The 17,945-nt window shown below is 40.1% G+C and overlaps 1 long non-coding RNA gene across 1 annotated transcript; it reads left to right on the forward strand.

The window, feature by feature from the left end:
* Nucleotides 1–2,659: 2,659 nt before the first annotated feature.
* LOC117524706 lies at nucleotides 2,660–15,993 on the forward strand. The gene is made up of 3 exons (XR_004564833.1): nucleotides 2,660–2,673; nucleotides 10,263–10,267; nucleotides 15,807–15,993. It is a non-coding gene; the product is annotated as an uncharacterized LOC117524706 (long non-coding RNA).
* Nucleotides 15,994–17,945: the final 1,952 nt, after the last annotated feature.

Raw genomic sequence — 17,945 nt, forward strand, 5'->3', positions numbered from 1 at the left:
GATAAAATACATAATTTATATGATATCAAAAGGAAATATCAAACTAGGTACTATATGTTGACATCTGTTAAAGAACCCATAAAATCAAGAATCATTAAAGATCTGCACCATGTAAAATAAAACTGTAAATTACGAAAATAAGCTAACTATAGTTAGAAGAGCTATTGTTAAAATAACCAACTGCACCTAGCTAGCTAACAAGATAAAACTGGTAACTAGCATATAAAGTATAATAGTGTAGTTGACCCCTACAATAATGGTATTAACAAATACATATAACAACAATGTAGACAAAAGTGTATATTAACATAGGTTTCCAAACAGAAAAGAACTGACTATATTGTAAGCTACGATAAACGGTGCTATAGCCGGCTAGATAAGCTAATGTTAGCTGTAGGTATAACTAATACAACCCCTGGCAAAAATTATGGAATCACCGGCCTCAGAGGATGTTCATTCAGTTGTTTAATTTTGTAGAAAAAAAGCAGATCACAGACATGACACAAAACTAAAGTCATTTCAAATGGCAACTTTCTGGCTTTAAGAAACACTATAAGAAATCAAGAAAAAAAGATTGTGGCAGTCAGTAACGGTTACTTTTTTAGACCAAGCAGAGGAAAAAAATATGGACTCACTCAATTCTGAGGAAAAAATTATGGAATCACCCTGTAAATTTTCATCCGCCAAATTAACACCTGCATCAAATCAAATCTGCTCATTGACATTGACCCTATGTGTCTTTTTGCAAGGAATGTTTTTGCAGTTTTTGCTCTATGGCAAGATGCATTATCATCTTGAAAAATGATTTCATCATCCCCAAACATCCTTTCAATTGTCCAAAATATCAACATAAACTTGTGCATTTATTGATGATCTCCCCAGTGCCTTTACCTGACATGTAGCCCCATATCATCAATGACTGTGGAAATTTACATGTTCTCTTCAGGCAGTCATCTTTATAAATCTCACTGGAAAGGCACCAAACAAAAGTTCCAGCATCATCACCTTGCCCAATGCAGATTCAAGATTCATCACTGAATATGACTTTCATCCAGTCATCCACAGTCCACAATTGCTTTTCCTTAGCCCATTGTAACCTTGTTTTTTTCTGTTTAGGTGTTAATGATGCCTTTCGTTTAGCTTTTCTGTATGTAAATCCCATTTCCTTTAGGTGGTTTCTTACAGTTCGGTCACAGACGTTGACTCCAGTTTCCTCCCATTCGTTCCTCATTTGTTTTGTTGTACATTTTTTGATTTTTGAGACATATTGCTTTAAGTTTTCTGTCTTGACGCTTTGATGTCTTCCTTGGTCTACCAGTATGTTTGCCTTTAACAACCTTCCCATGTTGTTTGTATTTGGTCCAGAGTTTAGACACAGCTGACTGTGAACAACCAACATCTTTTGCAACATTGCGTGATGATTTACTCTCTTTTAAGAGTTTGATAATCCTCTCCTTTGTTTCAATTGACATCTCTCGTGTTGGAGCTATGATTCATGTCAGTCCACTTGAAGCAACAGCTCTCCAAGGTGTGTTCACTCCTTTTTAGATGCAGACTAACGAGCAGATCTGATATGATGCAGGTGTTACTTTTGGGGATGAAAATTTACAGGGTGATTCCATAATTTTTTCCTCAGAATTGAGTGATTCCATATTTTTTTCCTCTGGTTGGTCTAAAAAAGTAACCGTTACTGACTGCCACAATCTTTTTTTCTTGATTTCTTATAGTGTTTCTTAAAGCCAGAAAGTTGCCATTTGAAATGACTTTAGTTTTGTGTCATGTCTGTGATCTGCTTTTTTTCTACAAAATTAAACAACTGAATGAACATCCTCCGAGGCCGGTGATTCCATAATTTTTGCCAGGGGTTGTAGTATCCACTCCTCCAATTTGTATCATAAATATAATAATATTAAAAAAAGAAGAACAAGAAAAAGTTAAAGCATGCTGAAATATATATGGAGAAAGGACATAAGTGCCATAGTGAAAGGATCTAAAGAGAGCTCGAGGCTCGTGGCTGCAGCGACATGTAGGCCATGTGAGACTAAACTAGCTAGACGGAGAGGGGTAAATTCCAGGTAGGCTAACGAACATATATGTAGCTAACGTTACCAGTAGTAGGCCTATATACCACATAGGTAGAAAACTAATAGTAAGAAAATAAAAAGAAAACAAAACCTTAAAAATAAGGACTGATAAAACGATGTTAAATTGGCATATACGAGGTCTATTAGATAAAAAACCGACACTTTTATTTTTTTTTTAACTATATGGATTTGAATGACGTGCGATTACACCAATCATGCTTGAACCCTCGTGCGCATGCGTGAGTTTTTTCACGCGTGTCGGTGATGTCATTTCCCTGTGGGCAGGCCTTGAGTGAGATGTGGTCCCGCCCTCTCAGCTGAATTCCTTTGTTTCACACGCTGCTCGAGACGGCGCGCGTTGCTTTATCAAAATTTTTTCTGGACCTGTGAGGAATATCCGAATGGACACTATTCTAGAAATTAAGCTGGTTTTCGGTGAAAAGTTTAACGGCTGATGAGAGATTATGGGGTGTTTCTGTCACTGTAAGGACTTCCCACGGAGCGGGACATCGCGCAGCGCTTCCAGGCGCCGTCGTCGGCCTGTTTCGAGCTGAAAACATCCTAATTTAAGGCTTAATTCACCCAGGACGTCGTGAGAGAACAGAGAAGATTCAGAAGAGGCCGGCATGAGGACTTTATGCGGACATTCCACTGTTTAAGGACATTTTTTAATGAAAGATGTGCACGCAAATTCGCCGAGTCGTTTCCATGATGACTCGGCGAATCTGTGTGCGCCGCGACAGGAAAAACACCTCCGTGTTGAAAACCATTTGTAAAATTCAGGCAGCTTTTGATGGCTTTCAACAAGTGAGTAACTGAGAAATTGTTTAACAGCTTGGGCATGTTCCAACTTGCCCGTTAAGGTTTCCAACGGAGGTGTTTTTCCTGTCGCGACCCCCCCGCGGTCGGGTCCGGCCCGACATGCGACTCTGCCCGCACGTTCTTTCATTACAAAATGTCTGTTAACAATGGAATGTCCGAATAAACTCCTCATGCCGACTTCTTCTGAAAGTTCTCTGTTCTCTGACGACTTCCTGGGTCAACAGAGCCTGAAATGTGGAAGTTTTCAACTTGAAACGGCGAGACGCTGCTGCCTCGAAGCGCAGATCGCCGTCAGGTGCCGTGGGCCGTCCTTAAAGCGACACTACCAGACCAAAATCTCTCATCAGCCGTTAAAATTTTGATCAAACAAAGCAGCAGTTTCTGAGCCATTCCTAAACAATGAAAAAACGACGAGAGGGTGGGCCACTCCTCACTCAAGGACTGCCCACAGGGGAATGACGTAACCGACAGGTGTGAAAAAACTCTTGCATGCCCATGAGGGTTCAAGCATGTCTGATGTAATCACACGTGATTCAAATCCATATGGTTTTTGAAAAAAATAATAAGGTCCGTTACTTTTATCACAGACTTTGTATATATATATACACTCAACAAAAATATAAATGCAACACTTTTGGTTTTGCTCCCATTTTGTATGAGATGAACTCAAAGATCTAAAACTTTTTCCACATACACAATATCACCATTTCTCTCAAATATTGTTCACAAACCAGTCTAAATCTGTGATAGTGAGCACTTCTCCTTTGCTGAGATAATCCATCCCACCTCACAGGTGTGCCATATCAAGATGCTGATTAGACACCATGATTAGTGCACAGGTGTGCCTTAGACTGCCCACAATAAAAGGCCACTCTGAAAGGTGCAGTTTTATCACACAGCACAATGCCACAGATGTCGCAAGATTTGAGGGAGCGTGCAATTGGCATGCTGACAGCAGGAATGTCAACCAGAGCTGTTGCTCGTGTATTGAATGTTCATTTCTCTACCATAAGCCGTCTCCAAAGGCGTTTCAGAGAATTTGGCAGTACATCCAACCAGCCTCACAAACGCAGACCACGTGTAACCACACCAGCCCAGGACCTCCACATCCAGCATGTTCACCTCCAAGATTGTCTGAGACCAGCCACTCGGACAGCTGCTGGAACAATCGGTTTGCATAACCAAAGAATTTCTGCACAAACTGTCAGAAACCGTCTCAGGGAAGCTCATCTGCATGCTCGTCGTCCTCATCAGGCTCTCGACCTGACTCCAGTTCGTCATCGTAATCGACTTGAGTGGGCAAATGCTCACATTCACTGCCGTTTGGCACGTTGGAGAGGTGTTCTCTTCACGGATGATGCGAAGGAGATGTGTTGCACTGCATGAGGCAAATGGTGGTCACACCAGATACTGACTGGTATCCCCCCCCCCCAATAAAACAAAACTGCACCTTTCAGAGTGGCCTTTTATCGTGGGCAGTCTAAGGCACACCTGTGCACTAATCATGGTGTCTAATCAGCATCTTAATATGGCACACCTATGAGGTGGGATGGATTATCTCAGCAAAGGAGAAGTGCTCACTATCACAGATTTAGACTGGTTTGTGAACAATATTTGAGGGAAATGGTGATATTGTGTATGTGGAAAAAGTTTTAGATCTTTGAGTTCATCTCATACAAAATGGGAGCAAAACCAAAAGTGTTGCGTTTATATTTTTGTTGAGTATATATATATATATATATATATATATATATATATATATATATATATATATATATATATATATATATATATATATATATAAAAAAGACGATGATTATTATTATTATTATTATCATGATTATTGTTATTATTATGTGTAAAATGTCTTTAAAATATCTTCAAAGGTGGGCTTTGGCCCCTTGCCCATCTGGTTACACACCTGTACAGTCTCTGTGACCAAGAGTAAAAACTGACTGGCTCATTTATCGCGACCTGATTGGCTGGTAAAAAAAAGGCATATCACATGCACCATGTGTCAGAAACAGATGTGGTGCATATTTGAAGCACAGGAGAGCGAAATATGTTTTTAAAACTTGCTTCATGAAGGCACTGAGTGTGACAGTAAGTGATAAGAAAGGCTGGCTGTTTCCGCTGTGTTGGTGCTGATATTATTAACCAAAGCGAGACTGGTGCAGACTGTTGATGATCTGTGTGAATAAAATAGACTCCGATTGGCTGCTGTGTTGCACGCTGGCCAATGGGAACATGCTACCGAACACAGTCATTGCAGAACACTACCAGTCGACTTCTAGTTTAGGCCATCGAAACCCTCGGGTCAACAGGTCTCTTGGTAACACATAGAATTGACTTGTAATATTCACTAAATCAAAGTGCAGACTAATGACTCCCACTGGGTGGTGCGCATTATGAAGAGGAAGGAGGAGAAGCTGTTTGGAGCCTGATCTTTAGAAAACATTAAGGCAAAGGCTATACGCCCAACTGTTGGGCAGATAATGTCTTACCTCATTCGCCCAGCCATTGGGCACATAAGTCATACATTGAACGTTACATGCACAACCGTTGGGCAGATAAATATAATGTCTTATCTTATTTGCCCAACCGTGATCGTGTATTTGACACATTTTGTGCATCTATACTATGTTTTTTACACCACTTTTTAAGGCTCTATTGTGGCGTATGTTTGACACATTTAACGGCGCCGTCTTTAATTACTGTGAAAACACCGTAATGGGTGAAAGCAGACAAACTTCATAAGCATTTTGAATGGAAGCCTGTTAACGATGACAAAACAGTTTTTGAACAAATGCTGCTTGTTGGCTGTAAGATGATGTTAGTTTGACACAGTTCTCTGGTTGTGATGAGCCAAACAGAACCACTTTAGATTACAGCCCCTCCGCGGGGTGCGAACCCTCCCGCAGCCGGTGCAAAAATATCCACCTTTTTTCCCCTTCGGCATTGAAACCGGAAGTGAGCTTACAAGTGAGCTCATTGGTCGGTTGTGATTGGGCATATATGCTCAAGTATTTACTTTATTGAACCAGCGGTTGGGCGTATAGCCACTCCAAAACATCAAACCATTGGATAGCACCAAAGATCGTGTTTTTGGGGTTGGGGGGGGTGACAACTAGTGCAGTCTTGAGGGGTCGTCCACTTCACGTCAGCATTCAGGTCCAAACCTGAGGCAGTTCATGCAGATGAGCACCTGGAACATGTTTTCTCTCATGACGTGTTCAGTGTACAAATATGTGTGCGACGAACTCAGCTATCGGAAGTGGTTGTCAATTAACCAAAGGGCTGGTGGATCAATCCCCAATTACTGCCATCTGTGTGTCACATCCAAAATTACTCCTTGTGCTCAGGTCATCACCTTTTATGCAAGCCGGAGACATTCGTGCATGAACATAAACTGCTTTTGAGAAGATATAATCTTTACAAACGTATTGTGTCATATCAAATGCAGTGTCAGTGTAAATTCTGAGCATTCATTCATTCATTCATTTTCTGCCACTTGTCAGGGCCTTAAACTATGAAGCATGAATTCAAAAAGCAGAGATTGCTAAGCATTGTGGAATAATTGCTAAATTGAGTATATTCTGAAATATAAATGTCATCATCAATGTTTAAGCTGTAGGCAGATCAGTTTTTTGGTCATGGATTATTAAATTGTGGATTTGGCTCACTCACTGACAGAGACTGTCATGGTCACAGATTGTTAACAAGAGGCAGTTTATTAGGTATGGTTTACTCAGCAATGGGCATGGCTGAGTAAAGAATGATGATAGACCATCAAGATATTGACAGATTGCAAAGACCATTGTTAAATACTTGGGAATGATTTACAGAATAAAGGGCATCAATTGATAGCCAGGGTCATAAACTGGGCTTCCATTATTACAGATTTGCACAAATGTTAAGAGATATTTTCAGAATGCCAACAAACCACATTTGTGAAATATGATGGAATGTAATGGCTGGATGTTGATCTCTTGCACCACCTGTCATTCCAGTGAGACTCTTGCAAGAACTGCAGTGCCATTAGTAATGGTGATGGCAGGGCAAGTCCTGCTAAATATTAAAATGTTGTTTCTTTTTCGCCAAATCCAGTGTTTCCATAACAAACCCTCTTATAAGGTTTAACAAGCGTTCCATCTCTCACTTAATTCACACTTATTGTGCCATGTATGTTAGACTGCCATGTGATCTGTAATATTGGAAAATGGTGTTTTCGTTGCAGTTTTGCACAATAAAATCAAATACTATGAAAACCATGTCATGCAAGCCAAAAAAGCCATTTTTGCCATATTTATCAAAATGCATGCTATTCCATTATGCAAATTTTCAATATATGACTTCGAATTGTGTAATTTGGGTCATGGCAACCTGCCTAATGATTGCTAAACACTAAACAAGCATTCCCAGTCAACTTGCACCTACAAATTGAGAGCTTGGCTTGTTCAACTGCTGACAGAGGTTGTCATGGACATATGCACAGCATGCACAGTTTACTCAACAATGCGTGCGGATTACGAAACAATAAGGATAGATTGGCAAAACACAGGTGGGCAATAGTGGGTCATGAAGGGCTGAGATGGTGCAGGTTTTCCTTCAAAGAAATGGCCTCAACAGGTGGTTTTACTGCTAAACTGAGGTGATCTGTTCTGACAATAAAAATAAAAATAACAAAAAAACAAACAAAATTAAAAAAACTGCATAATCTTGGCCATTCATGCCCACCCTTGGTCGAGACATTGGTGGGTTGATAAACCACTGGCACATTTGCTAAACATTCATCAAAGACTGCTCGCCAAGATCACAGAATCCAAAATACTGGACACGCATTCCCAAGTTACTTGCACAGATTACTAAACCACAAAGGGCATTTTATTTAACATCGGGTGTAGATTTGTTACAGAGGAGGTGTGGTATCATGGATTGTTAAACAACCAGCATGAATTGCTACACTGCTAATCTATAAGCAGTGTTTGCTAAAACCACGTGCATAAATTGCTAAATCTTCAGCTCAGTCTTTGCACTGTGTTGGGGATGCAGTTGTGCAGCTTTGCGTGTTTGAGTGGAATGCAACAAAAGTTCGGCGGCCTTCCCCTGACAGAGCAACAGTGAAATAATCACATGATTAAAATGCAGCAAGTAGCGCATTACACACCCTATTATTCATTAATTAACATTATTAAAACGTCTAATAGACACCGGCACTCCTCCCTCGCCCTCCTGCCTCTTTTCAACTCGGTCCCTGCTCTTTGGTCCCTCCCGCGTCTCCACATGAAAAGAATAGCACATCAAACGAGGCCTGGTTTCAATGTGTTGGGGATTTGCAGGTGTTAAAAAAAACACACTACGCAGGGGATCTGCTTGACGGTTGTGCTGCGTCTACTCTTCTACTCCAGCCCACTGTGGCGCATGCCGCTCACCCTCGCCGTGACAAACCCCTCATTAGGACTGAGGAGGAAAGTGGGCTGTGGGCTCACTTATTAGGTCCCCATCTGAAACTTTCCCTTTCTGTCCTCTGCTCCCCACCCCGGTGCCTTCATCACAGCTTCATCATCTGTATATGGAAGTGAAAGTTCTGATGGCTGTTAGCGACATGTGCACGCACAGTCCACACTCTCTGAGTGCTTCAACTCTGGAGCGACCTGCATCAGCACCGCCTGTGTCTTTTGAAAATTTTTGTGATTCCTTTGCACCATCATCTTAAACTGTAGCACATTTTAAACATAATTGGTGCATTACTCTCTTGTAAAGCAATACGATGCATATCTGCAGCTACGATACGATTCAGGGACGACGCATTGCAGGCAGTCAGATACAAATCTTTAGTTTAGACATTTGGAAATTAGAAGAACCCAATTCTATATAATTGCCATTGTTTACCTTCAAATAAGTCCAAGCTTGCGGCCAAGTTGTGGTTGGAAAAAGTCTTTCATTGCTGCGTGTTTGTCTTGTGTGTCTTTGCTTGTGCTGGCCGGAGCAGATTCTTTGTGGTCTGCACAGATTTTACCGTGTCGTCTCACCAACTGACCATTTGTTGTGCTACAACCTGCTGCAGTACTTTATAGTTTTTCAACAGAGTTTAAAACCAACCAAATCCAGATGTAGAATCCAGATCTCTTTAGTCAGATTCACTATGTTCAGGTGCTGGTGGCAACATTTGTTGGAATTTTGCGGCGATTTAAGAAACAACCCTGTAGGATTTGTAAAAATGCAACTTAAAATGGGTGTTTTTCCAATATTTCTGCTTCTAGATGACTGAGGATCTTGATTCCAGTAGCTAAATACACAGTTTCAAATCCAAGATCAGAAAATGGCTATTGAATGCACTTTTAAACAATGCTTAATTTTACCAGTTTTTTCAAAAGTCCAATTAAATTGCCATGTTCAAATCATGTTTCTTTTTTTACTCATTTGGGAAACCCTGCAACGTATACACCAGTGCAACTTATATACTGAAATATCACATTTGACATTGATAAGAATAACTATAATGACAATTTATGTTGGATTTTACCAGAAATCAAAGCACTAAACAACAACCAAAAAAAACTCTAATAATGCAAGAATTCCAATAATAAATAAAATACACGATGACAATGCACCACAATCCCAAACTAAAGAGCTGATAATACAACAAAAAAGAAGACGTCCTCCAGTGTGACTTATATATACTGGATTTTCCTCTTCTAGAGGTATTGTTTTACAGGTGCAATTAAACTCTGGTGTGACTTGTACTCCAGAAAATACTGTACATAATGAATCAGACTACTTCCACACTTTTGATTTGAGATCTGATGGTTCAATGCAAATACTGTTGCCATTGTCGAACACATTGCTTTGTTGTTTTTACATAATAGGCAAAGCTATACTAATGTTACAGTGACGTGTGTTGTAGGAGTTTCACGCTTACCTTTGAACTTCTGTGAGTTCGAAGATCCTATGTTGAAGTAACAGCATATCAGCTTCACTCAACTGATTCAAAACTTTTAAAAACAGTCAGTAAAATCAGCTCAGAGTATATTTGAAGCAATCCAGGCATCCTTTTATCTAAAAACTGATCTATTAACTGTTCAGAGGTTATCCACAAGAAACTATCATATTGTGTAGAGCACAACAGCAGGTAGGTGAATTGGTAAGGAGCAATATGTACAGCTAGGTTCGAAGCCCACTCATACTACCTGTCTGTGTGCTTGAACAACCAATTAACTTTTATTTATATAGCCTTTTACACAGCCCAAAGGGTGATCAAAATCCTTTTTAGTATAACTAAATACAGACAACACAAGGACAATATACAAGAACAAAATATAATCAAGGATAAGTGTTAAAAGCCATTTTTAAAAGAAAAGGTTTTAACTTAGTTTTAAAAAGACTTTAGGATGACTGAGAAAGCCACTCCAATGTTTCAGGTTTAAAATATGAGGACCTCCAACACACGTAGACTGTATGACCTCAGAACCCTGCCCACCTCACCGACACCAATAAATTACTCAAATATGATGGTGCAAGACCATTAAGAGCTTTAAAAACAAGCATTAAAATTTAAAATCAATTCGACAGTGGATGGAAGCCAGTGCAGAGAGTAGAGGATGGGGGTAACGTGCTCATGTCTGGGGGGTTTTACCCCAGGATTCTTAACAAGACAGTCTACATTGGCTCAGTCCACCCAACTGTAACTGGGGACGTAACCTGTGCTGGACTGGTGTCCCATCCAGGGGGAGTCGTAGACTCTCATGCACTTGACACTGTGGAATCCGGACATAAACACCAGCACCAACGGGCCTCAGGGCCTATATCAGACTTACTTCTACTTCTATCCACATGAAAAATTTGTAGTAAAATGTATGAAAAATCTGAACACATCCCACATATTCATCAGCCAGGAGGCTATGATCACATGACCAAAATAATGGCAGATTTTGGCGAAAATGTGTCCTATTGTTATTGCTGCACATTTCTGACCATTAAGTGTGAAATGCGTTGCGCAGGTGTGTGGAAATTCGCTGGAATATGCACAAAATATAATATGACTCATGTTTCATATGATTTACGAGACGAGTCATGAGAATCTGTTGAATTGTTGCTGCCCTAATAATTTCACAGTAGAATTCATAAATTCACCTGCGTGCGTGCTCTCCTGCTGCACATGAACCTGGTTCTGATAACGCACAGAGTAATATCTATCTAAAGTTTTTAATTGTATCTCATGAGGAGCAGATATATTAAACATGCACAATAACTGTCGCAAAATTTGGAAAATTTCTGTTTGCAAAATGTAATGACGATCATGCATATTCAAACGTCCAAACAGCGCGCCCTAGTTAAACATTAATATCATCATTTAGATACATTCAGTTTACTGTGCGCAGGCAAAGACGCATTATTCCTCATTTTGTTCTCATTATTTTCAAATAAACCGGACAATCTGCTGCAGAGACGGATGATGAATATGTAGAAACTCTCGGAGATATGAGACGGAGGGTTTAAACTACACCCTCTGATTACTTTTCTAGTTTAAATACTTGATGTTCCAGTTGTACTGTGACCTTAACAAGATTTCACTGGACACAATATCCACACCATTAAGGGAGTCTTTTATCATTCAGAGAGGGACATCGGCTCCTTGAATCCTTTAGTCGAGTCTTTGCACATTAAATTACATTAATATTTCTATTTGTGGCTCCACATTCATATGTAACACAATACACCACATGCATATTGTATAATGATAAAAACAATATTTTCTCCTGGGATACATGATATTGTAATACAGTTTTTTCTAACTGAATTAATTTCTGAAAGAAAGTCACACAAAGACAGAAGCGTTTTCTTGGAGAGGAAGCAAAGGAGAGAACTTTGGACTGGGAAATTACACCACCAGAATATAATCAATGTATCGGTTAAAACTTGAGCAGCACTCTTTGGAGTGTGTACCTCGAACAGCCTCGAAATACTGACATGCTGAAGTGTCGAAGGACGTTCAACTGCTGCACGTTCAAACCCCCCCACGGTATCTGAACCAGGCTTGATCAAAAAGACACTAGACTTTATATTACAGACCTTTTCAGCAACATATGAGCAGCCACCAAGTGTCTTAAAACGGATATTTAAAGCTACATTATTTAGGATTTAGGGCCGTTTCATTAGGTGAAATAAACAGTTTTGCCAGAGTAAGTTCGAAAAGTTACTTTATTAGTTACTTTATACAGTTACTTCATTAGCAGCTGCGGAAAACTTGTCAGCAGCTGATGAATGTAACTAATAAAGTAACTAGTAACCTAACTTGGTTATTTTTATGGTTGAGTACTCAAAAAAGTAACTATTAGTTACTTTGCTGATTACTCAATCTTAAGAGTAACCCAGTTAGATTACTAGTTAAATTACTTATGTAACTAATGTAACAAGTTGTCGGCAGCTTCTAATAAGGTAACAGCATAAAACTGCTAATGAAGTAACTGTATAAAGTAACTAAAAAAGTAACTTTTCAAAGTAACTGTGGCAACACTGGAAATTAATATATAGAATTAATATCCATCTGTTCCTGCAATAAACTAGCATTCTATTCAGGGTGTTTTTTGTTTTTGTTTTTTGGAACAAAAGTAAAAAACCATATTATCATCTATATATTAAAAGCGAAGTGGCCTTTGTGTATGTGTATGCATGATAGGACTATTTGTTTTTTGAGAAATTACGGATATTAGGTAAGCCAATAAGGAGAAGTTGACATCACCATTAATCAGGTCCTGGTAACCACAGAAGCTCTGAACAACGGAAATATCTCAGTCTTGCCTTTTGTAAGGGCCCCTTCACACATAGTACAAATAAGTACAACTCGGGGCGACTCACGGCAGGACAGCTCATATGAGTGAACCACGAAAACATTGCGCGATGGTTCGTGCATGCAGGAACACAGTGCGAGCAGCTACGCGACGTGTAACCACATTGTGCAGCTGCTGTGAAGAAAAAATAAATAATACATGCTGCAACGGTTTCGTGCAAGTGGGATCACAGTGCGAGCAGCTGTGTGATGTGTAACCACATTGTGCAGCTGCTGTGAAAATAAAAAATACATGCACCCACGGGATTCAAACCTGCACTTTCCAAAACCTCCGATTGCCAGTCAGAAACTTTACCACTGTACTACCATCGCTGGCATGTAATCAGTGCAGAAAAATGCCTGAAATCAACAAGGACATGGAGGAGGTGCGCTGTGTGCGGCCGCTGCAGCCCGGTGCAAAGGTGAAAGATGTTTTATATATTTCCACATGAGGACAGCAGGCAGAGACATGCGCCTCACAGAGGAATGTTGTAAGTGTCATTTTCTAAGTGCCAAACGAGCGGTGTTAGATGTTCGTGTGTGTCAGCTGGAATTTGGCCAACACCTGCTGCGAGAGGGTTCGATGGGCTCGTACAGCGCACATGCTGTCTTTCAGCCGCTGGTGTGTGCAAATAGTTGTAGCAACAGGTGTACGAGGCGTTAGAGGCCGGTACGATTATACACGTATTTCATATGATTCCTGCTTCATGCACACTTCGTGCACAATTTCACCAAATTTGCACTGTGTGAAGGGGCCCAAAAACATGATATCAACTAAATATGCCCAATAATAACTACAATTATTCCCAAAATGTTCTCATTTAATTTTCCTGCATATTCAGTTAAAATCATCGCATAACTTATTACCACCCTTGAAAAAATGTTGCCTACCTATTTTATAAACACCATCCAATCTAGAACCTGTGGATCACTACGGACAACGTGCTAGTAGATCTTTAAGTAGAGATCAGTTCTTATTCAGGGTCTGCTCAACACGTCTTGGCCTGTCTGCTGTGTACATCAAATGGAGCGTCTCTTGTCACTGTCCAGCAGTAGTCTGCAAGCATGGATGGCTCCATTTTCCTACTGCACCTGAAGTAAACACTCCAGCATTGAACCTATTTACCAAAGGTTTATCACTAGATTCAGTCAAAGATGCATTTAGCCACTACTGATTTCAGTTGGTATCCCTTCGCTTTAGAATGCATGCATCCTGCCCGATTCATAAATCTGGGTCAGTGTGACTCAGTGGCATAAAGTTAGTCAAATTTGACTATATTTTTTACTGAAGCATTTTGGCTGTAGCCCCGTGTGATTTGCACGTTGATAATCACGATCTTAAAACATCAGTGCAGAACAGGAACATCGTTTGTTGTGTTCCATATGAATTTCATACATTTTTAGGCCATTTGTAGTCAACGTATGTGCATTAGGTTTGAGGTATTCATTCTGCTTGTTCTAAGAACCAGGATTTTCACTAAACCTCACAATAATTGTTTAGGAGCCGTCCCGATGACAGCTTTAAAAAGCGGGACTGGAACTTGCTGGTAATTGTTGCCCACCTATCTGTACGCAGACGTTTCCTGCCTCTTACTTTCTTCTCTTCCTTCTCCAAGTGATGGTTCTTGACAAGGAAAATCAGAGAAGATGTGGCTGACGACCGGCCCCCATTCTCTCACCTCCTTCCCAGCTTTTTTTTTTGTTTTGCTCCTTCCTTCCTCTCCTCTCCTGATTAAATCTGCTGCTCCCTGCAGGATTATTAGGATTCTAATTCAATCTGAATTTCAGGAACTTGTTTGCTTGGTTACCTGTCACAGCATATCAGCTTGTCATATTAGTGGTGATCGTTGGCTCTACCTAATCTGCTTTAAACAATTTCATTGGGTGCTGGTCTATAAATCATTCCGTAATGGGATTGACACGCGCAGGCTTCGCTAGGTAAACAAATCAGCTTTGTTTTATGTTAGGCAGCAATGAACTTGGCTTTATCAACTTCCCATCGATTCACACACACCACAGGTCAGAATCTCTCCGGCTGCCCGTTGTGGGGAGTCGGGGTCAACGCTCAGCAATTAGAATATGTATCAGATGGAAAGCGAGGAGCCCATCATATCCTGCTGGTGCCGCGCCGCTGCGTTAATTCATTCCTTATCAAAGCGAAGCATTTCAAAGTAAAGCTTTGCAGCATTACTGGGGAAATGCTCCAAATGGGAATTTAAAAGAGAAAATAAAATGAGTTTGTACCTTTATTGACAGGAAGTCCCAGAGGCTCTGAAAAACTCATCAGCTTTCAAAACTAATTCAAATGTGTTGATTAACATTGTCGGGTTTGACATTTTTACTTTTATATGTTGGAAATTTTTGCAGCATTGATGGTGGTAGATTTTGCAGGGATGTAGTTTGCAAAGGGAAATAACAATGCAAAGCGACACGTTATAGCCTGAATGTGATTTCTGCTTTGTGTGCAAACCGAGGTGACTATCCAGACAAAACAGCCAGACTCAGCTGCATGTTCTGCAGTTTTTATTATTTATTTTTATTTTTTACACAGCAGGGCCGTGGGGCTAGCAGGTTTTTGGCTTAAGGTGACGAAAACAACACTTCCAATCAAGCCTCAGTGAACCATGGCTGACTCAGAATGTGTGGTGGCCATCACAGGGTGGCAGCTGTAGCCAGGTAGGGGTCAGTGAAGGATTAGACAAGGGACAAACTTTAAAATGCTCCAATCACATTGAAAGTTATACCATATTATTAGTGTGATCATAACTTCAAAAACGTATAGCCACAACATGTTAGATGCAATAGAATTCAATGGTTTGACCATTACTTTGGAGACCCATCAATGCCTTCAAAACGGTTCCATTTATTAATCTGATTAGCTCAACCAATAATTTCCAATACTTTTTACCTAAATTGGAGGAACTTGTTAAGTACAGGCTTCAAACAGAAATTGAAACCATACAACAGAGTCCAAACAGATGGTACTGTACACTTCTAGCCCCTCCCCCCCGTCAGGAAGGCGGCCTGGGTCTTACAGAAATCAGCCAGGCTTATAAAGCATCTATAATAAGTATCAGGCAGTACTTAAAGAGTTCTCAAGAAGTCATGAAAAAGGTAACGCAACATCACATTAAGATCTTGTCATAACAGACCTCCATTATTAAAGTAGCAGAAAACTTTGGAGGAGACCTCTTACAAGAGAAAGCAATGATCTGACACCTGCAACAAAACTAGCAAGACAGACCAGAGAACAATACACCAAAAGAGAACAAAAACATCGAATGGACAGATGGAAACAGCACAAAAGGGCTGGCCGATTCCAAGAAGAACTCAAAAAGGTATACATAGACAAAGAAGGGTCTACAGTATACGGTGCTTACAATGGAGAACTTGGTTCAGTGGAGAAAGAATTATAGTTGGAGCACAAGATCAGGGACTTCTAACAAATGGCTTCAAAAATGGCAGGGATCTCACAAATGATAAATGCCGATTCTGTCATACAGCTGTTGAGAGTATAAACCATCTAACATCAGCATGCCAGATCCTCATGGTAGATGGACATTATATATCCTGACACAACAAGATCTGTCAATATCTCCGCTAGGAAGTATGCAAGGAACTGGAGGTGGAAGTAGAGGGAAACGGCTGGAGCATGAGCCAGCACCAGTCTCATCCAACGGAAAGTAACTATATATATATCTATATTATATATATATATAATATATATATATATATATATATATACAACCCCTGGCAAACAATTATGGAATCACCGGCCTTGGAGGAAGGTTCATTCAGTTGTTTAATTTTGTAGAAAAAAACGCAGATCACAGACAGTGACACAAAACTAAAGTCATTTCAAATGGCAACTTTCTGGCTTTAAGAAACACTATAAGAAATCAGGAGAAAAAATTGTGGCAGTCAGTAACGGTTACTTTTTAGACCAAGCAGGAGGGAAAAAAGATGGAATCACTCAATTCTGAGGAAAAAATTCTGGAATCACCCTGTAAATTTTCATCCCCAAAACTAACACCTGCATCAAATCAGATCTGCTCATTAGTCTGCATCTAAAAAGGAGTGATCACACCTTGGAGAGCTGTTGCACCAAGTGGACTGACATGAATCATGGCTCCAACACGAGAGATGTCAATTGAAACAAAGGAGAGGATTATCAAACTCTTAAAAGAGGGTAAATCATCATGCAATGTTGCAAAAGATGTGGTTGTTCACAGTCAGCTGTGGCTAAACTCTGGACCAATACAAACAACATCGGGAAGGTTGTTAAAGGCAAAAAATACTGGTAGACCAAGGAAGACATCAAAGCGTCAAGGACAGAAAACAAAGCAAATGTCTCAAAAATCGAAAATGCACAACAAAACAAATGAGGAACCAATGGGAGGAAACTGGAGTCAACGTCTGTGACCGAACTGTAAGAAACCGGCCTAAAGGAAATGGGATTTACATACAGAAAAAACTAAATGAAAGCCATCATTAACACCTAAACAGAAGAAAACAAGGTTACAATGGGCTAAGGAAAAGCAATCGTGGACTGTGGATGACTGGATGAAAGTCATATTCAGTGATGAATCTCGAATCTGCATTGGGCAAGGTGATGATGCTGGAACTTTTGTTTGGTGCCGTTCCAATGAGATTTATAAGGATGACTGCCTGAAGAGAACATGTAAATTTCCACAGTCATTGATGATATGGGGCTGCATGTCAGGTAAAGGCACTGGGGAGATGGCTGTCATTACATATCAATAAATGCACAAATTTACGTTGATATTTTGGACACTTTTCTTATTCCATCAGTTGAAAGGATGTTTGGGGATGATGAAATCATTTTTCAAGATGATAATGCATCTTGCCATAGAGCAAAAACTGTGAAAACATTCCTTGCAAAAAGACACATAGTGTCAATGTCATGGCCTGCAAATAGTCCAGATCTTAATCCAATTGAAAATCTTTGGTGGAAGTTGAAGAAAATGGTCCATGACAAGGCTCCAACCTGCAAAGCTGATCTGGCAACAGCAGTCAGAGAAAGTTGGAGCCAGATTGATGAAGAGTACTGTTTGTCACTCATTAAGTCCATGCCTCAGAGACTGTAAGCTGTTATAAAAGCCAGAGGTGGTGCAACAAAATACTAGTTGATGTGTTGGAGCATTCTTTTGTTTTTCATGATTCCATAATTTTTTCCTCAGAATTGAGTG

This window comes from Thalassophryne amazonica, chromosome 14 (genome assembly GCF_902500255.1).
Source record: "Thalassophryne amazonica chromosome 14, fThaAma1.1, whole genome shotgun sequence".
NCBI classification, from domain to species: Eukaryota; Metazoa; Chordata; class Actinopteri; order Batrachoidiformes; family Batrachoididae; genus Thalassophryne; species Thalassophryne amazonica.